Source organism: Mus pahari, chromosome 7, assembly GCF_900095145.1.
Source record: "Mus pahari chromosome 7, PAHARI_EIJ_v1.1, whole genome shotgun sequence".
NCBI classification, from domain to species: Eukaryota; Metazoa; Chordata; class Mammalia; order Rodentia; family Muridae; genus Mus; species Mus pahari.
In genome coordinates, this window is record NC_034596.1 from 81,604,833 (window position 1) to 81,626,534 (window position 21,702).

General features: G+C 47.5%; 1 protein-coding gene across 4 annotated transcripts in view; it reads left to right on the plus strand.

Annotated features, from left to right (window-relative positions):
• Positions 1-21,702, plus strand: part of Esrrb (estrogen related receptor beta) — a 166,733-nt gene that overhangs the window by 87,354 nt on the left and 57,677 nt on the right. The gene's annotated exons all lie outside the window — the stretch shown is intronic.

Sequence of the window (21,702 nt, forward strand, 5' to 3'; positions counted from 1 at the left end):
AATCTGAGTTTTGCTCTAAGCATTAGTGTATGGCAGTTTACAACTGCCTGCTAAACTCCAGCTTCAAGGGATCTAATGTCCTCCTCTGGCTTCTAAAAAGAAAGAAAGAAAGAAAGAAAGAGAGAGAGAGAGAGAGAGAGAGAGAGAGAGAGAGAGAGAGAGAGAGCAAAAATAATGCTTTAATTCCCTTTTTCTGTTTTTAATGTCAAAGCAAGGATGTGAGCCCAGGTCCACTCTGGTCCACCATGATGCTGGGCACACCCTTGGATGACAAACGATTCCTGTTTCCCTCTCCCACCTGATTTTAATTTTGCTCACTTATGTAGTATAGGGTGCACATGCCTCAGTCCACAGGCTGAGGTCAGAGAATAGCTTTCAGGAGTTCCCACCCTCCATCCCCAGGACCCAGTTTATCGGGTTTGGTAACAAGGGCTTCCTCTAGCTGAGCCAGCTCAACTGCCACCACCCCCACCCCCCATTAGTCAGGGCATTGTGTATCCCAGGCCCTCCTCAAGCACACCATGTAGGATGACTGACTTCTGATCCCCCTGCCTCCACCTCCCAAGTGCAGGGATTACAGGTATGTGCCCCCAAACCCAGTTTCCAGGAACAGGTGCATCATGCTTTGTGCTCCATGCAGGCCAGGTGAGTGAGTGCCTCCTTTTGTTGACATACCCCCACACCCCACCCCACTGGAGTTCAGAGGCCACCCAGAGAGCGGGAGGTCTCTGTTCTGCTGCTCACAGACTGGACTTGTCACCTTTCCCTAGCAGGGTCGTGAGTGACATCCTTAGACATCACTTTCCCAGCAGTTGCTGTGGGTGCCAGACAACCCCATGAGATGGAAGCGCCTCTGCTCCTCATTTGTAGATGTTGCAACTATAGTGTGGAGAGGTTCTTTGACTGGCCCAGCGTGGCTCAGCATTACAAGCACTGAGCGAGACTCAGGCTTGAGTCTGGTTCGCTGGTCGTTCCTGCGTTCTGTACAGCCAGTCCTCTGGCCCCCGTTTGCCTCTTTCCAGGCATGCCTACGGCACAGATATTAATACTGTGGAAAGGGCTAGTCACCATGGTGGTGCTTAAAGGCACAGGATGGGACAGTTTGTGGGTGGACTGGTTGATACTTTTGTCGCTTTTGTTTTTGAAAGGGAGTCTTGCTCTGTAGCCCAGGCTGGACCTGAACCCCAGGTTGTCCTCCTGCCATCACCTGCCAAGGGTTACAATTACAGGCATGTACTATTGCATCTTCGTTGGTTGTTCCTCGATTCGGGGTGAAACCTTTGCTTAAACAGAGGCCTGGATTTGGGTAATGTACTGAAAGCTCCCTGTGATGGGGTACAAAGCAGCTCTGGAAGCTGTGGACTCTTAGAAAGGCCTTCATTCTGAACCGTGTGGACTCACTTGGAGAGTGGGTATAGCAACTAGCTCATAGGAGAACCAAGGAGACAAAGCACACTGTGGGTAAGGTACGTTAGACCCAGGTCTGGGGTTCTAACAGCCCCTTCCTCCCTCTCACCCCCATGCTCCCTGTTTCTTACCCTCACTGTGAGCATTGCTCCAACTAATGGCGAATTCTTTCCTGGGGGCGGGGGTGGGGTGGAGTTAATGTGTCCAAGGTCATTTATAAGACACGGACTGGGGGATTAGGTAGGTGACAAGGCTTAGCAAATTTTCCAAGACAAAGAGAGGCTGTGACTCTTTCTCAGAGAATCTGACCCCCAAAGGCAGTTCCCCAAAGAAGCGTCAAGAATATGACCACAGGCAGCATGGATGGGAACAGAGATGTCCAAGGTGACCATTTTGAAGGGGACTGCACTCTCCAGGTATATAAATATCACCGGTCACAATGGGTCTCCTGACTTCACAGTCACAGTGGATGCCCTGGACCAGCTGTCCCTGCTTCTCGCTGTAAAGTTGGTGGGAGTTCGTGTAAATCTCCGAGGGAACAATTACTTCATGAGTAGCTGTGGCAGCCACTGGTCAGGTTCCATCCAGTTCCATGCAGAATAAACGATGGCCCAGCAAGATATCTGTAACTTTCTCCTCGCACCTGCAAATTGCCCTACAGAACCCATGCTGGTTTGGCCTGGAGGACCAAATGAGCCAGAGCTCTCGGAGCTAGCTGAAGCCCGAGGAAGGATGCACAGCACAGTGGCTTTCCTGCTCCGAGCCCATCCTCTGCCCTTGAGAATTAGCCTGGCAGTGGGACCCCGAGTGGGCATCTCACCCCCTTTTTCTCGTGCTACCGTAAGCTGGCATTATCCTCCTGAAAAACCTTCTAGAAAAGTCATTTGGAGAGGCAGAGACCTAGGAGTTTTGAATAGAAATGTAACAAGTCCGGAGATGACCTCAAAAGCAGGCCTGCAGACCTGAGAACAGAGGTAGAATGTTGAAGGCAAAGAATTTTCCAGAACTCACTTCAGCTGAGATGACCATTGGTCTAGTTTTATTCTGACCAGAAACAACCTGGGGAGGAAGGATTATTTAGCTTATACTCTCCGGTCTCATCACTATGGGAATTCAGGGTAGGGACTCAAGGTAGGAACCTGGAGGCAGGAGTCGTGGAGGGATGCTGCTTGCCGGCTGACCCTCTGGCTCTTTTACATGCTTAAGCTAAGACAACTTTCCCTTCCTTCCTTCCTTCCTTCCTTCCTTCCTTCCTTCCTTCCTTCCTTCCTTCCTTCCTCTGTTTTTGTTTCGTTTTGGTTTTTTTTTTTTTTTTTTTTTTTTTTAAGATAGGGTTTCTCTGTGTAGCCCTGGCTGTCTTGGAGCTCACTCTGTAGACCAGGGTGGCCTCAAATTCAGAAATCTACTTGTCTCTGCCTCCCAAGTGCTAGGAAGATAACTTTCTTACTACAAACAAGACCACCTGCCTAGGTATGGTATCACCCTTAGTGGACTGGGCCCTGTGGCACCAGTTAATATTCAAGGCAACCCCCTCCCCCAGATGTGCCAACAGGCCAATCTGATGTGGGCAGGTCCTCATTTAAGGCTTTGCTCTCTGCTCTAGATTATATCAAGTTGGTGATTAAAGCTAAGTAGGGTAAGCACCTTCCTTATTTGGGCAGGTAAATGGCTTCTTTCTTTCTTTCTTTCTTTCTTTCTTTCTTTCTTTCTTTCTTTTTTTTTTTTCATGAAGGATGGATCTGTGGGCACCTTTTCACCTTTAATGTTGTTACTTGACACAATGTCATCCCTGTATTAGGGGCAAAGTTGGTTGACAGTAGACAGAGAGGATTTATGCCCTAGAGATTGAAAGATGGAGGAATCCTCTCACCCAAACCTAGCATCCAGAAGCTAGGTAAAGCCATGTAGGGAGCTCAGGAACAGAAAGCAAAGATGTGGGAACACATGTTTGTGTCTGGCGTCCCTGAAGGTCCGCCTATCCTGACAGGGCTCTGGCCTATCTCATGACTGGGACCTACCTTTCTGTGCTGAGCCTTCAGCTGGTTGGCCAAGGCCCACCAACACTTGGGATGACAGCGTGCTTTCATTTGACAATTTAAACTTTAATCTTATCCAGTTAAACCTTCAAAGAAATGTGTAGAACAATGGCTGGAGAAATAGGTTGACACTCTATAGGCCAGTTGAGTTGACACATAAAGTAAAGATAAAATTGGTTAAGTGCATTTGTGAAATACTATAAACTATATACCATTCCTCTCTCTGCCTTTTGCCTTCCTGGCCCTGTTATATAAAGGTTTTAAGAAATTCCACAGTGGAGCCAGGCGTGGTGGCACACGCCTTTAATCCCAGCACTTGGGAGGCAGAGGCAGGCGGATTTCTGAGTTTGAGGCCAGCCTGGTCTACAGAGTGAGTTCCAGGACAGCCAAGGCTACACAGAGAAACCTGTCTTTAAAAAAAATTCCACAGTAAAAAAACAAACAAACAAAAGTCTGTCTGACTTATTTACTCCAAAAAATTTCTTTTTGTTTGTCTGTATTTCTTTCTTCTCGTTTTTAAAGATTCTTTTTCTTTGTCTTCTTTTCTTTTCTTTTCTTTTCTTTTTCTTTTTTTTTTGTTTTTTCAAGACAGGGTTTCTCTGTAAAAGATTCTTTTTCTTAAGACAAGGTTTCTCTGTCTTGCTCAGAGCCTCCTCTGTCTGCAACACATGGTTTTGGCCTCTGGCTCTCTCTCTTCCATGCTTTCTGCTCTCCTGTGCCAACCCATGATCAAGGACATTGTGCAATGGAAGCTCCCAGGTACCCCTCTTGGTCACTGGACATCTAGAAGTGAAAGGACTCAGAGAGAATGTTCTAAGAGTTGTTTTTGGTTTTTGAAACAAAGTCTCACATGTAGTCCAGCCTGGACTAGAACTTCCAGCATCCCAAGCCCCCTCCGGTGCCTCCCAGCCTCTGGGATCACAGGAATAAACTCCCACTCCTGGCTCGGCACTTGCTAGGTACTCACTCAGGGCTGAATGCTCAGCCTGGCGCGCACACAACCATCTTTCCAATCCTATTTGACAGATAAACAGACTGAGAGAGGCTGTGGCCTTTTGCCACAAGTCAGGCTTTAGATCCTGACCCACGTTGAGTTCAGAGCAGTGATCTGGCCACGGTCTTGCCCAGGTGTCACGGGTAAGGGCAGCTCTGCAGAATAAGGGAGCCCCCCCCCCCAGCCATACTGTTTGGGTGACTCAGTTCATCTGAAAGCCTTTGTCAAAAAGCAAGCACTTTTGGTAGCAGAAAGAGATAGGAGAGAAGGTCAGGGCTGGGGTGAGCCTAGGGCTGTGTACTAACCTGATATTCCCACACCCAGAGGCATTGTCAGAAAAATAGGAACACGGGCACAGAATGTCCTGAGCTGCCATCTGCCTCGCTCGTGAAAGATCTTGCTGAGTTCTGGTTTCATTAGCTGTGTGAGGGACCATGACTCTTCAGAGGCAAACATGACAATGGGCAGAAAGACCAACTAATGAGGGGCGGGAACTTCTGATCTAGTGCTATGTGTCTTGGAGAAGTCGGCCTACTCTCTAGCACCCAGTGTGTTCTCTGCTTGTGTCCTAAGTATTCTGATTTGCACGAAGAGCATTCCATCAAGAACTATGTGCATGTGCAGGTGTGCATGGGAATATGTGTGTGTGTGAACCATATGTATGTGAGTATGTGAGCCTGTGTGTGTGAGCATTTAGTGTGTATGCATGTGCAGCCAAGTTGCGTGTGTGGATGTATACACGAGTGACTCTGTTATCCGCTTACCAGGGACTAACCTTGCCACCAAAGTGCCCTTAAATAGTATTTCTACATCTATATGTGCGCAGACTATGTGTAGATATATCCTTTGCCTGCCACTGAATTTTAAAACTATCTACAGCCTTCTGCCCTTGATCACCATCTGCCATTCTTATGACTGTAAAAACACACAAGTGCTCTAAACGTGCAACCAGGCTCCTATTATCACCACCGGAACAGCAGCCACATCTCCAATGAATGAATAACCAGACAGACTACAGGGTGATCTTTTGGTCAGTGCCCTAGAATTTTGTGGACTGCTGTCCTTCAACCAGCCCTTTCCAGGACACTGTAGTTTACTGCCTCGGCCCCAACCCCAGCTTCTTCTTCCCTGTTCTGCACACTGTCCTCCATCATGCAGTGCCGAGAATCATCGGGGCCACAGCTCCTGTCTCGTCTTTTGAGTAGGCTTCATGGTGGTTTGGCTTCTCTCTAAAAGCAACAGAAATCATTCAGAAGGAGGCATTTGAGTTGGCCTGCTGGCTCCTTGGTAAATCTCAACCCTAGAAGTGACTGTAGCCATGAAACAGTTATTTTTGCCAAATAAGGCTCACGCCTGTAATCTCAGCATTTGTGTTCAAGGTCAGCTGGGCTACACAGCAAGATCTTGTCTGAGGAGGAGGAGAGTGAAGACTGGGGGTGGAGTTCAGTTGGGAGAGCTCTTGCTTGCTGGCTTGGCATTCACGAAGCCCCGGGTTTCATCTGCAGCACCTCACAACCTGGGTGTGATGATGCACACTTGTAATCGTAGCATTCAGAAGCTAGAGAGAGAGGAGGATCAGAAGTTCAAGGCCACTGTCAGCGATATAGTGAGTTCGAGGCCAGCTTTGGAGCCAGCATGAGGGCAGAAGGGAACCTGTGGGTCCTTGGAACTTGAGGCCAGACCAACAGAGGTGGAAACTCAGGCGACACACTTCTCCAAAGCAAGCCAAGTGAGGAAAACATTAGGGAGAACTTAAGTTGTCTAGCAGTTGGAAGGGAAGAGAGTTTTCAGTGTTGGTAAGGTCAGGTGTCCCAGGCTGGGTCAGTCCTGGGGTAGGAGCCAGAGGTGTCTCAAGTCAGTTTCCTCAGGAATGGGACTCTACCTTGAGTCCACAGGCTAACCAGAAGAGGTATATGGGTCTGGAAAGATGTCTCAGAGGTTAAGAGAGATGTCTCAGAGAGTCTGTCCTGCCCCCTTTCAGAGGACAGTTTAATCCTTAGCACCTCTGTCTGTCTGTCTGTCTGTCTGTCTGTCTGTCTGTCTTTCTGTAGGCTCATAACTGCCTATAAATCCAGTTTCAGTGCCTCTAGTCTTTGCAAGGATCCAACTCACATGCACACCCACTACACGTAATTAAAATATAAATAAATAAATAAATAAATATCCTCTATAGCAGCAGCACACACTCATGAATACATCCTTCAGAATGCAGGAGGCTTGTTGTAGCCAGGATGTCAAATATATACAGAGTTTAGCTGCCTCTCTGGTCTTTTCCTGTCACTGTGGACGTACCTTTTTTATAAGAAATGTTCTTTAAAGACTGGCCTTGAACTCACCAAAGTAGCAGAGAATGACCTTGAATTCTTGATCCTCCTTCCTTTACCTCCCTAGTAGTAGAGCTACAGTTATTCAATACTGACTGACTGACTGATATTGAATGATTGATGATGGATTGATGGATTGATGATTTGAGTTTTATTAGAGTTGCTTATGGAGCATAGGTTAGGGATTATCTACAACAGCGTGGAACCTTCCTAGTAACTACATCACTGAACAGAATATCTCTCCCTCCCCTGAAACCATTAACTATTAACCTCACCATGGAGGGTGGGGCTTTGTGAGCTCCTTCTCCCAGATTGATTTTTGTTTGTTTTGAGACAGGTTTTGGATGCTGACACAGGTATAAATATCTCCTTCTACCCGAGTGTCATTTGTAGCTTGAATTTTCTAGAAAGAATCTCAGAGGCCAGCGGTGGGAGTGCACATACAGAATCCCTGCACCTCGGGAGGCCAAAGCAGCAGAATTGCTGTGAATTTGGGACCAACCAGAGTTGCAACATGAGACCCTATCTCGAAAAACGAAATAAAGTAAAAGAAAGGGAAAACTTGAGACTAAACTCCATGTCAAGTTTGAAGTCACCCTGGGGTACTTTAGTTCTTGTTTAAGAAAGAAAAATGAAAAGGAAGAAAGAAAGCTTGGTGTGGTGACGAAGACCAGTATCCTAGGACACTTGGGAAACGTAGGAGAATAAGGAGTTCAAGTTCACCTTCAGCTACAAAGCAAGTTTGAAGTTACCCTGGCCTATAGGACACTCAACCGAACAAGAAGAAGAAGGAAGCCATTAATGTTCTATAGACAGATAAGCAGGTTAGGAGAGTGGGGCATGACCCTTTGTCATTCCATGCTGTCAAAAGACTTCTCAGTACAAAAGTGGGGTCCTGTTGGCTCAGTAGGGCATAGTTCTCATTTGGGCTGAAACCCTTGCAGTTGACATGGATGGGAACTGTGCTATTCTGGAAGTATGGCTTCTAGGAGGGCAAAGGGTCTCCTGATCTATCTCCTGACAGTCTGGCCAACAGGCACCTGAAGTGCTACAGCTCCTTGAAGCTTCCTTGGCCTGTGTGGGCAGCCTATGGTTCTTTCTGATCTAGCCACAAGCATGGGTGACTATGGTGTAGGACCACGGTCTCCTGGTAGTCTAGTTCTCAGAAAGATGCTAACAGCACATGGAGCTGAGGCTCTGTCAGTCACCATCAATGACAGGGCCCATCTTTTCAGTGATGGGGTATCAGACTCCAGATGTTTATGTCCCCAGAGTGCCTGGATCCTGGTCACCAGACAGCTTTGAGGAGTCATCAGGAAGTGAGAAGGAATTTAGTGTAATGTATAGTGTAGGGGAAAGGAATAAGACCTCTTTGGCTGAGAATGGTTGTTCCAGAATATTCCATTTCCTTACCCTGTTGTCTGTATTCCCAGTTTTCAGTTACACAGCTGCAAGGCCAGGAAAAAAAAAATCAAGTTCTTGTCTGAGGCCACACAGGCAACAAATGGCCATCAGGTATAATCCTGAGATCAAAAGATTTGGGGCACAGCAGGCGATGGAGGCACACCTTTAGTCTCAGTATTGGGGGACACCAGACAGTCAAGACACCCACTTTTAATCCCAGCACTCAGGAGGCAGGAACAGGTGGATCTCTGAGTCTGAGGCCAGCTTGGTCTACAGAGAGAGTTCCAGGACAGCCAGGGCTACACAGAGAAACCCTGTCTCAGGAACCAACCAACCAAAAAGCGAACAAATAAACAAATAAAAGATTTTGGAGAAAGAACATTCCGATTAACTACTGGGTCCTTTCCTGGGTTTCTGGTGGGCAACCGTTAAGTGACAAGAGACACTGTGGGAAGAAGTTAGGTCTGGGTGAGGGAAGGGAAGGCTGGGAAGGAAGGAAGAGGAAGGACATGGGCTGGCAACAGGCTTTGCCTTAATCCAGCATGGACATTTTATCTCCCCAGACTTCACTCAGGCAGGCTCCCTGTAAAGATTTCAGCTCAATACCATTAGTGTCTATCTGCAGAGGCCCCTCATAAAACTGATTAGAAAGCGGGCTTTTGCATGTGGGGTGGGGACCTAATCGCATTTGTGCACGAGATGATATCTAATTCCCTGTATAGAGCAAGCAGACTGGGGGTCCTCCCCTGGAGCCAGAGCCCCCCTAATTTGGTTTGCGAATACATTAGCTAAGCAAGCTGAGGGCACTCCTTAGGGGAGTGGGAACAAAGCACCAGCCCGAAGGAGAGGAGTGACCACTGCTCTCATCCTGAGGGGTGAACTGTGCCCAACATTGCCCCTGGTATATTTCTGATGATGAGGGGAGCGGGCATTCAGAAGATGAAAGCAGCCATATAAGGAGGTTGTTATTGATTGCTTTGCCATCTTTTGAGCCTCTTTGTATACTTTCCTGTTTTTGTTTTTTCATATAATAATAATAATAATAATAATAATAATAATAATAATAATAATAATAATGATGATGATGATGATGATGATGATGCCCAGAAAGGTGGCTCACTTCCCGCTCTTCCAAAGGACCTGGGTTCAGTTCCCAGCACCCACATAGCGGCTCACAACCATCTGTAACTCCTGTCCCAGGGGATCCAATGCCCTCTTCTGGTCTCTATAGGCGCTTGAATGAATGTTGTGAACAGACGGACATGCAGACAAAACAGTCATACATATAAAACTTTTTTTTTAAGATTTATTTATTTATTATATGTAAGTACACTGTAGCTGTCTTCAGACACTCCAGAAGAGGGCGTCGGATCTTGTTACGGATGGTTATGAGCCACCATGTGGTTGCTGGGATTTGAACTCCAGACCTTTGGAAGAGCAGTCGGGTGCTCTTACCCACTGAGCCATCTCACCAGCCCCATATAAAACTTTAAAATAAAATCTTTTTAAAAAGCTATGCCGTGGTGGTGCCAGGAGGAGGCAGAGGCAGGCTGATCTCTGAGTTCAAGGCCAGCCTGATCTACAGAATGAGTTCCAGGATAGCCTGGGCTAGACAGAGAAACCTGATCTAGAAAAACAACAACAAACAAAGGAATATGGTGAGAGGGGTGTGGTTCAGTTGGTAAAGTGCATGCCTGTCAGGCACAATGCCCTTGGTTTAAGCCCCAGCATCCCATAAAATCAGTCTCTCAGGAGGTGGAGGCATTCATAAGCAGCTTTATAAATCTCTCTAACGAGGGCTGGAGAGAGGGCTCAGCAGTTAAGAGTACTTGCTGCTTTTGCTAGGGAGCTTTTGTCAACTTGACACAAACTAGAATCACCCAGAAAGGGGAAGCTTAATTGAGGAATTTCCTCCATCAGATTGGCTGGGGATGGAGGTGTGGTTGTCTGTGGGGCAGGATCTAGCTTAACAGTTGATGTAGGAGGCTCCCCCCTGTGGGCAGTGCCACCCCTAGGTCTTGGGTTGTATAGGGAACCTAGCTGAGCAAGCCATGAAAGCAAGGTAGGGACCAGCCTTCAGCCTTCCTCTGTGGGCTTTCTTCAGTACCTTTCAGCTACCTGCCTTGAGGGCCTGCCCTGATGTCCCTTGGGGATGGGTTGTGACCTGGGAGCTGTAAGTTCAAGCCCATTCCTCCACAATGTTGCTTTTGATCAGTGTTTCATCACAGCAACAGAGAAACAAAGTAGAACACTGGTTTTTCCAAAGGACCTGAGTTCAATTCCCAGTACCCACATCAGGTGGCTCGCAAGCACCTGGATCCAGCCGACCTGAAACCCTCTGGCCTCTGCAGGCACCTTCATGCACGTGAAAGCTCTCTGTCTCTGTCTCTGTCTCTGTCTCTGTCTCTGTCTCTGTCTCTGTCTCTCACACACAGCACAAATACATATTAATTAACTAAAAGTAAAAATACCTCTCCAATAAACTTATAGGAGAACCCTAGCTGTTCCCACTTTGCAGATGGGTAGAGTGGAGGCTCAGGTTAGCTAGGCGACAAGTGCTGAGTGACAAGCTTGGGAACCAAAATGTAGATGGTCTGGCTTCGGATCCTGGGATCTTTCTGTGATTCAAGGTCCCCAATGGTGTAGACAGGAGGCGACTGACAAACTCAAAGGACCGACTTTGGTTTTCACTTCTTGGATTGTTCCTTGCTGTTGCTTTTTGGCTTGTGCTTTCTCAGGACTCCCACCTGAGATGGAAACTTTCACGGACTTCTTTTTCACGGTCTCTTTTGGGGGGGCTGCCTTTGATGAGAGCTTGGGGGAGTGATTTGTGTGACTTTCAACAGCTTTATCCAGGTCTGTCCTCTTTCCTGCTAAAAGCTGTGTGTCAGGTTGAGACCAAAGGATCGGATGTTCAGGACCAACAAGATGGCTCAGCAGGTAGAAATGCTTGCATCCAAGCCTGATGACCTGGGTTGGATCCCCGGAACCCACGTAAGGATGGAAGGAAAGAACTAACTCCTTGCCAAGTGTCCTGTGACTTCCACAGTGCACCACAGCAGGTGCAAGAGCAAACACACACGAGCTAGTAATCACTAGTACAGTGAGCTTCCGTTCCTCTAGACCCCTGCCACCATGCTGTTTAGAGCTTCTCAGGACCTTTAGAGGCCAGTTTCCCTCTTCCCTGCAGTGAAGCTGTTCTCTGATCCTCGTGTCTCAAGCACGCTCATCTTGAAGCACACTCAATCTATGCCCAGCACAACCCACCCAGCTCCATGGCTGCCCCTGCACCATGCACGCGCACACACACACACACACACACACACACACACACACACACACAGCCTTGGCTACTGGGGTATGTGAAACCATGTTTCCCAGCAAACAAAATAAGACCAAAGAGCAATCCAGGCCCAGCACTGGGGACAGAAGCAGGCAGAGCTTTGTGATTTGTGAGCCAGGGATACATGACTTCCTTACGCTGTGCTAGTGTTTCCTCCGAAGTGTAAGAATACAGTTGTTCTGGGGGCTGGTGAGATGGCTCAGCAGGTAAGAGCACCTGATTGCACTTCCAAAGGTCCTGAGTTCAAATTCTAGCAACCACATGGTGGCTCACATCCATCTGTAACGAGATCTGACTCCCTCTTCTGGAGTGTCTGAAGACATCTACAGTGTACTTACATATAGTAAATAAATAAATCTTTTTTTAAAAAAAAAAGAATATAGCTGTTCTTATATTATTCTGCTTTCGATGACTTATGTTTTAAAAAATAATAATAATGTATTTACATAGTAAGACAGTATTGCTTTAAATAAAATTAGCATCGTGCCAAGGTCTAGGAGAGATCCAGGAAGTATGATTTCTCACCGTGTTCCTTTACTGTAAACTTTAAATTCAGAGACTGGCCAATCATGGTGTACACTTTAATCCCAGCACTTGGGAGGCAGAGGCAGGAAGGTCACCATGATTTTGAAGCCAGCCTGGTCTACATAGCAAGTTCCAGGCCAACCAATGCTCCATAGTAAGATTGTGTCAAAACCAAACAAGCCAACAAATAAATAAATAGCAACTACTGTCACATTCTCTGTATTCTGAATCTGATTTTAGTTTCTTCTTTACACAATTATTTTTTTTTAAAGATTTATTTATTTATTATATGTAAGTACACTGTAGCTGTCTTCAGACACTCCAGAAGAGGGCGTCAGATCTTGTTACGGATGGTTGTGAGCCACCATGTGGTTGCTGGGATTTGAACTCTGGACCTTCGGAAGAGCAGTCGGGTGCTCTTACCTACTGAGCCATCTCACCAGCCCCCAGTTCTTTACACAATTATTGAGTGCTTGCTGTTTGCTCGCTCGGCATCTGGTTGTATGGTGGGGCCACAAGGTTGGACAGTCCCTGAATGGAGTTTACCCTGGAAGGCCTGCGAGGTCAGAGAGGAGCTGTGGAGAGCAACAGGAGCAGGAGGGGTTGGGTTTGGGGGTTTGGGGAAACCAGTACAGAATGGACTTTGCGATTGGTGCTGTGCATCTCAGTTTTCCATTGTGAGAAGTTTGGAAGATGTGGAACCACTTGGCTGATAACAATTTTTGTCATGTAGGGGCTGGAAGCACTGACTCAGGGTTCTTCCCTACAACCAAGCAACACCAACCCCCTCCCTACCCTCTCTTTGCCCCTCTTCTTTGGGAGCCTACAGGCTCTGAAATGCTTACAGATCTGCAGGAACACAAGTTTCCTGCTCTTGTAGGGCCCTCTGCCCCTATCCTACTACAACCCATGCCTTACCATCCTTTATCCAGAACCCATCCTCCCCCCAGTGAAGAAAGGTTTGTAGGGACCAGAACACCCCAGCCTGAAGCTGTGCTGTAAAATCCTGAATTGCGTAACAGCTGCGTTATGGAGCGATTATTAGCCTTACTTAAAGATGTTCCATTTGCATAGGGATTAGCTTTGCGTTCCTTTAAATAGCTAGCTAGCTTTGCTGAAGCCTTGGTGCTGAGGAGAAAGGAGGGGCTGGAGAAAAAGGGGGGACTGCCAGGGAAGAGGTTTTGAGGCAGCCATAGGCCCCCAGAGCCTTCCTTTCTGCTGAAGGAACACCAAAATTCACTAGCTAGTCCGATTGCCTAATGACTCCTTCTTATCTCTCAAGCCTGGCCTCACCTCCTCCAGGAAGCCTCCCTGGACCCTCTTCTCCTCAGGAGTGCAAGTGGATGCTTCTCTGTGAATAATACTGCATTTTGTGACCCAATCAGACACATTAGGACACTTTACCACCTACCTGATGGCTTTATTGTCACTAATTACCTGGTGGTTTTTGAAGATAGGGTCTAACCAGCTATAATTGGCTTGGAACTCACTATGGGAGTAAGGGCTATCCCGTGCCCTGGGAAGCACACAAGGCATGCTTGTAGAGAACCTTGTATTGACTCCCACAAGGCCAAGAGAACCCCAGCTCTGCTCTGGTAGGTATAAGCCCTCCAAAATGCTATCCGTGAATCTTCCCATCTGTAGAGCCAGTGCTCACTGAATAGGTCTTCGTCGCTGTGAGCTGTATACACTCCTCACTCTCCTCACATACTGTTGGTTTTTCTGCCCATGTCCCCTTCTCCAGACCCCACTCCACATTTAGTTGTCACATCTCTTGAGTCATCCCTGGTCTGTGACATTTTCTCAGTTCCTTAGTTCTTGTGCCACTAATAGTTTTAAGGCACACAAGCCAGGTCTTTTCCAGCTCTCTTTCTAAGGTGTGATACTGAAGGCCATAAAAGTCAAAGTTGAATCCAGAACTCAGAAATATAGGCTGGCTCCTTAGGTGTTCTGTGGGTGGGCCCCTGGAGCAGTGATCTGCAGTTAGAAGTTCTTTGCCTCTCCCCAGGAATGAGGTAATAAAATGCAGATGGAGGAAGACTGAGGGGGTGGGACAACTTTAAGGGAAGTTGACACTTTGCATGGCTTTTGAAGATAACATTCTAATTCAGTCCTCACAAGGAGTATTCTACCCTTAGTTTTGTTTTGTTTTGTTTTGTTTTGTTTTTTAATGGCTTATTCCTGCTTGAAATGAAAAGCTGGGACTCAGAGGAGGTCCAGGACTTTCTGGAGGTCAGAGGGACAGAGAGAGCTGGCTGGTATTTGAACCTGGCCCATGGGCTCTGGTGTTCCTCCCTTCCCGTGGGCAAAAGGTTCCTGGGTGTTGTAAGTGGCAAAGCTTTGCCTTTGGCTCCTAGCCCATGGTCCCTGGCCCCTAGCTCCTGGAAGCATGGCATTTTGGCTGGTCAGGCACAAGGGACAGAAGACAGTGAGTATGGATTCCCAGTCTCTGTCATATTGATCTCCAGCCATTGTTTTGTCCAGCATTTGATTCTGTCCTGTGGATTTTCTCTACCTTTGGGTGATTTCACTTTTTGTTTATCTGTTTGTTTTTGGTTTTTTGGTTTTTCAAGACAGGGTTTCTCTGTATAGCCCTGACTGTCCTGGAACTCACTTTGTAGACCAGGCTGGCCTCGAACTCAGAAATCTGCCTGCCTCTGTCTCCTGAGTGCTGGGATTAAAGGCATGTACCACCACGCCTGGCCTGCTTGTTTTTTTGAGACAGGGTTTCTCTGTGTAGTCCTGGCTGTCTTGGAACTCACTTTGTAGACCAGGCTGGCCTCAAATTCACAAGAGGGCTAGGATCAAAGGCCTGCGCCTTTATGTATGTAAGTACACTGTAGCTGTCTTCAGACATACCAGAAGAGGGACCAGATCTCATTATAGATGATTGTGAGCCACCATGTGGTTGCTGAGAATTGAACTCAGGACCTCTGGAAAAGCAGTCAGTACTCTTAACCGCTGAGCCATCTCTCCGGCCCAGAGCTTGGGCATATAGAACACTGTGCAGATGGCAGGTGCTCACAGAGGAAGTGTGGTGCGCCCCTTTAGGTTTTTTGTTTGTTTGTTTGTTTTTCTGGTGTCCTTACAACAGCCCAGTGCCATGGAATTATTTCCTGGGACCAAGTTTACTGGTGCAGTATCTAAGGCTCAGTAGCATGTGGTGACATCTGAGGTGTCTCTGCAAAGCTGGGAGCTAAGGCTGAACCCCCAGGCCCTCAAAGCTCACAGGTCTTACCCTTGCTGGCATGACTGGCCTTCTTCCTCCCTCTCATGCTGACTTCCTGAGAAGCAAAGCCTCAGTCTCCTCAGTGCTGGCGGAGGACTACCACCTCCACCTCCCTAGCTCGGGGCAGGACCACGGCCACAACCAGCAGCATCCCTGCAGGATGAGCTCTGAGTCCCAAGCCAGCCATAATTGAATTGCGGAATACCATTTTGATGGAAACAACCAGCTGTTAATTTATCAGATCAATAGTTAAACGCTGGGGTCAGTCAGTGGTGAGTGACAGCATAGCCAAGGGCAACCCTTGCTGCCCCAGCCCATCCCACAGCAGCTTGGATTAGGGAGGCCAAAGCCAATGATGATGTCACCCCTACCCCTTCCCTGCTTCAAACGGTAAAGTAGGGCCAGGAGATCTAGCTTAGTGGGTGAGTGCCTGCCTAACACACACAAAGCCTCGGGTTCAAACTCCAGCACTGCCTAAAATAGGCATGGTGGCACAAACTTGAAATCCTAGCTCTCAGGAAGTAAAGGCTGGAAGAGCAGAAGTTCAAGGCTATGCTCAGATACATAGCATGCAGAGCATGGTTGAAGGCTAGCCTGGGTTATATGGGCTTATGCTCTGTCAAAAAAAATAAAAATTACAAATAGGGTGCACACCACACATGCGCACTGCTTCCTCATTCTCTTCTTATATCTGGTTCACAAGAGGGAGGAGTGAGGGCCTCCCTCGGGGAGGACCACGACACGGTCACGGCCTGTGCAACCATTGGGGCTTGGAAGTCAGAGGAGCTCGGGTTTGCTGAGCGTTTACTACATGCAGCAGCTGCTCCTTGATGCTTTCTGTTTACTGACAGATGAGGAGCCTGAGACATGGAGAGATTAAGTAAGGGATTGCGCGCAGTCAGCAAATGCCAAAGCTGGGATTCAGGCCTAGGTAATATGTGCCTTCGTCCTGTGGGTTCCTGTCTTAAGGGTAGGAGCCTTATAGATCATTGTTACTTACACATGGTTGTTGTCCCCGAAGTCATGAGACACTTTTCTAAGTCACAGTGTTGTCATATTAAAATAGCATTTGGAGGTAGGGAGAGGCCTGGAGAGGTGGTGACTCAGAGGTTAAAAACATGTATTTTTTTGGAGAGGACCTGAGTTTAATTCTCAACACTCATGTTGGGTGGTTCATAGCTGTGCTCGTGCACATGCATGCAAGCTCACAGTACACATGTGCATACTCACACCACACACACACATACACACACACACACACACACACACTTAAAAAAAAAACAAATCTTTTTTTTTTTTAGATTGCCTTTTTTAGTCTGAGTGTGGTGGTACACACCTTTAGCCCCGGTGCTTGGGAGGCAGAGGCAGGGGTATCTCTGTTGGAGGATAGCCTGGTCTACATAAGTTACTCTGCAGAGATACATAGTTACAGCCTATCTTAAAAAAAAAAAAAATCTGGTGTCAGGTGGTCACAATTTCCTGTAACTTCAGCTTCTTTGTAGCATTTTGGAACCAGATTTCTCCATAAGCAATCCTCAGGCTGTTGGCTATGATACTTTTCAGGGTTTTTGAAGAGTCATTTTTAATTGTGTGCACAGGTGCACATGAATGCAGATGCTATAGAGGGGGCAGAAGGCATCGGATTCCCTGGCGTTGGAGGCGTAGGCAGTTGTGAGCTGCCTGGGATGTGGGTGCTGGGAACTGAACTCAGGTCCTCTCTAAGAGTAGAACCCACTCCTGAGCCATCTCTCCAAACTCAGGGGCTTTGGTTTGTTTGATTGTTCGCTTTTAAAGAAGCTAGACAGCATTCAGGGAAGGGCAAAGGCAGGGGGGTTATGAGTTCAAGGGCAGCCTGGGCTACATAGTGATACTTAACCTTTAAAAAAAGAAAAAGTAAAAGGCTTTGGCTCAGCAGGTCAAGGCATATAATCACATGATGTTATGTCTGGTGTTTTGAATTCAGTCTCCACAATGATAGAAGAAGGATCAAACCAAAGCATTGGCTGTCCCCCCTTTCAGACCCTGTTTCTGTACTGATACTCAGCCTGTGATTGCCACATCCTCTCGGGACTATCTGAAGCCAGTTTGGCACAACCAGTTTTCAGCCTTTCTTTCTTTCTTTTCTTTTTTTTTTTAATATTTATTTATTATATGTAAGTACACTGTAGCTGTCTTCAGACACTCCAGAAGAGGGTGTCAGATCTTGTTACAGATGGCTGTGAGTCACCATGTGGTTGCTGGGTTTTGAACTCAGGACCTTTGGAAGAGCAATCGGTGCTCTTAACCACTAAGCCATCTCTCCAGTCCGGTTCTCAGCCTTTCTTTAGTAATTACTTCTTATTCAGTTACTACTTGTCTGTGTTGTAGTTAGGGATTCTATTGCTGTGATAACACACTATGTCCCAAAGCATCTTGGTGAGGAAAGACTTTCTTTCTTCTTACAACTTGCAGTCCATCATCCAGGGAAGTCAGGGCAGGGAGTCTGGAAGTAGGAACTGAAACAGAGGCCATGGAGAACTGCTTTCTCCTCATGGCTTTCTCAATCAGCTTTCTCATACACCCCAGAACCACCAGCATAGAGATGGTGCCACAACTCCTAGTCTCATGGAGGAATAGGGCTTAATCTATGCAGCCAGAATAGGGCAGGTGGCTGTGCCTTGGTGGAGCCTGGAACTGGCGTGTGGCAGACCCTTGACCCCAATCCCAACACAAGTGAGGGAGGAGGGTTGTGTAATAATTTCCTCTGATTAAAAACAAACAAACAAACAAACCATTCTCTCTGGCAGGGAAGTTCCTTAAGCAGGTAAACAACTAAAAAGTAGCCCCAGGAACTCCCTGAAATTAACAGGATTCACTCTGCTCCTCCCTGCCGGGGTGAATAAAAGCAGAGAGTTGCTCAAGAGAAAGTAAACATTAAGCTGCCATGAAGCCTTTTAGCCAGGAAGACTCTCCCAGGAGAACAGCTCAGAGTTCCTGAAGATCAGACCAACCGCCTGGAGGAGGTTAGACCAACAGCCACTTGGAGAGGACACTCTCCAGCTTGTTGAGCTGCCTGTGGGCTATGCTGTGTGCTCCAGGTTCCCAGTTTTGGGGAGAATGCTGGGGTGGGTTTTGGTGATGCAGCTGTCTTTGAGTCATCTCTGTTCCTGTGAGTCACCCCAATAAAACTCCTTGGTTCATCAAGCTGAACTTTGGTGGCATCCGTACTGTGCTCTGTTGTGGATTCCCTACCTATCTGGGGTGAGAAGACCAATGTTATGTCTCCTCAAGAAAAGTTTTGTCTCACAGCAGAAGGTCATCAGGCTGAGATGGTGCAACCCTGGAGGCAAGTGGGCAGAAAAAAGCAACAGAGGCGGTGGGCTGATCCTGGACGACCCCAGGCTGGGTAAAATTCCTTGTTTATGAGTATGGGACTGTCTGTCCCCTTTGCACAGTAACACACTTCAGTGTTTCTCTGACTTTGCAACCCCTTCCAAGATATTGACTCTTTCCCTCTTAGGCCTCAATTTCCTCATCTGAAAAATGGGAAAACAAGAGCTAGGCACAGTCACACATGTCTATAATCCCAGTAGTTGGTAGGGTTGAGACAAGAGGATTGTTATGAGTTCCAGGCTAGCCTGGTCTATGAAGTGAGTTCTAGACCAGTCTGGCTATAGAATGAGATCTTGTCTCAAAACTGTTAAAGGGCTATGGTGAGCATGGGAGACAGTACAGAGCAGGGGAGTGACAGAGCCCACCTCAGCAAGTTACAGTGAATGAACATCCTCATACATATGTGACCTGTTCCTGGCAAAGAGCAATTCTTCTGTAACATTGTCAGTGATGCTGTTACCAAGATCAGGCCTGGACTGCCCGTTGACTGCAGAGCCTGGTCCCCGACTCTCTCACTGGATGAAGATGCTTCCTCATTTGCCTGGATAACACAAAGATAGACAATTGGCCAAGGAAAAGGGAAGGATGCTGAGCCCCATACACAGCTAGTGTCGCCTGTGCTGTGCATAAGGGCACATAGAAAGGGCCACCACTAGGACCAGAGAGTGGATAGAAGTGTCCTCTCACTGGACTATACACGAGCTGGCAGTAGTAATACACATGAGAATCTGGTTTGGGGTGGGGTGGGGGGGACAGCTGGAGTATGAGGGGAACAGAGGTCGGCAGTGTGCACCAAGCACCTCAAATGCTGATTCCCTGGTTCTCCCTGGGATCCACAGACAGAAGTACGGTGCCTAGGGAAAAGAAGGTGTCTGTCAGTCATTGCTACTTCTCTCAGCACTGGTCTGAGCTAACCAGGAGAGCTCTCCCACGTTAACAGCCATGGGTCTCCCTGTTCCTCTTCCAGCAGAGCTTCCCCTGAATACCCCCTCCTTTATTTAGGCCTCTAGCAATGAACCACCTAATCTGAGAAGTCTCCTCTCTGTGCACACCCATTGCCTGTTCTTTAGGATCCTCATCACTGACTGAATTTGCATCATGTGGTGCCTTGCTATTGGCATTAGGGGCAGCATTGGCTCTTACATCCTATAGTCAGAGTATTGTGATGGGTAACCCAACAAGAAGTTGATCTTGTTCCTCTACCAATTCAGGGAGGGTGTTTGACAGGGAAGCTTTACCAGGTGATCTGTGTCCCAGGCTCCTTCCACAGTGTGACTCTGCTATCTCTTGAGTGCCCTTCTGAATCCTCTACCTGTGGCCTGCATGCGGGTGGGGCATGGAGAAAGGGGATACAGGGACAGAGTCAGGGAGGATGCAGTGAAGAACAGAGTGCTCTGGGAGATTTCTGAGCCAATAGGAGAGTGGCTTACATCATCTGCCTGTTCTTTTGTTTGTTTGTTTGTTTTGTTTTGTTTTTCGAGACAGGGTTTCTCTGTATAGCCCTGACTGTCCTGGAACTCACTCTGTAGAACAGGCTGGCATAGAACTCAGAAATCTGCCTGCCTCTGCCTCCTGAGTGCTGGGATTAAAGGCGTGTGCCACCATGCCACGCCCGGCTCATCTGCCTGTCCTTATTTCATTGGCTAAGACCTGGTTGTATAAAGGGATGACATGTCACTCTGTGGTGTGGTTAGGGGAGGGATTTTTATTGTAGACGTGAGAGCAAGAACAGCCTGAGGCATCTGGAAGAGTCCAGATCAGAGAAAGAAAAAAGTAGCCTGAGTGTAGCCCGCAGACTGGATACGGCCAAGGCTGTCTGTGAGAGAGCGGAGTCGCTGTGGACCTAGAGTAGCGCGGGCTCAGCGAGAGGAGCAGGAGCAGAGCTTGGACCATGGAGGGAATAGCAGAGTTATATGGAGGGTGCGCAGCTGGGGGAGGAAGCCCATGACCTGGAGGGAGGGGAAGGGGGGAGAAGGACTGGGATGCCAGCACAGACTCTGAGATGTGTAACAGGGACTTACAGAGCCTGCAAACCAGCATGGACTTTGATACTGTAGAGACCACAGGTAGCCATGTGTCCCTTCTGCCAGAGGTGGAGGAAAATGATTCCCTTTGGAAGAGGGGAGCCAGCTTTACATGTTCCTGAGAAACGCTAGCTTTTATCTATCCACCAGAAAATCCTCCTGTGGTTCAGGTTGAGCTCATTTCTGGATAGTCAGACTGCCTTTTGGAGTCTGGGGAATTGGAGTCCCCTTTGGACCTGACACTAGTCACATGGTTACATCCAATGCGAGGGCATCTGGGAAGCATTGTGGCCGTCAGGTGAGTTCTTTGCTGTCTCAGCTGCAATTTTTTTTTTTTTTTTTTTTTTTGGTGACATTTCATTGCATTAGTGACATCTTTGAGGAAAAGCCCTGATATTATTTTCTTTCTTTCTTTTTTCTTTTTGGTTTTTCAAGACAGGGTTTCTCTGTATAGCCCTGGCTGTCCTGGAACTCACTTGGTAGACCAGGCTGGCCTTGAACTCAGAAATCTGCCTGCCTCTGTCTCCCAAGTGCTGGGACTAAAGGCGTGCGCCACCAGGCCCGGCTCCGTTTTTTTTTTTTTTTTTTTTAAAGATTTTATTTATTTATTATATGTATAAGTACACTGTAGCTGTCTTCAGACACTCCAGAAGAGGGCGTCAAATCTTGTTACGGATGGTTATGAGCCACCATGTGGTTGCTGGGATTTGAACTCTGGACCTTTGGAAGAGCAGTCGGGTGCTCTTACCCACTGAGCCATCTCACCAGCCCTCCGTTATTTTCTGAACCACAATTTAAACTATACCTCGTGATTAACTCCAGGTGCATCACCCAGATGGCAAAATGTCCAGTGAGGGCGGGGCAGGGAATGCGCTGCCTAGAATTAATGCAATGTGGTATTGTCTGTCCTGGAGGGCAGGTGTCTGTCAACTTTGGTGACTAGAGGAACTGTAGGTTGTATTGTAGATACTCAAAGGACCGCCGTTGAATCATGCTTTCAAGGGCCCGAAGTCCCCTGTGTGGACTCCCCTCAGGAATGAAGCC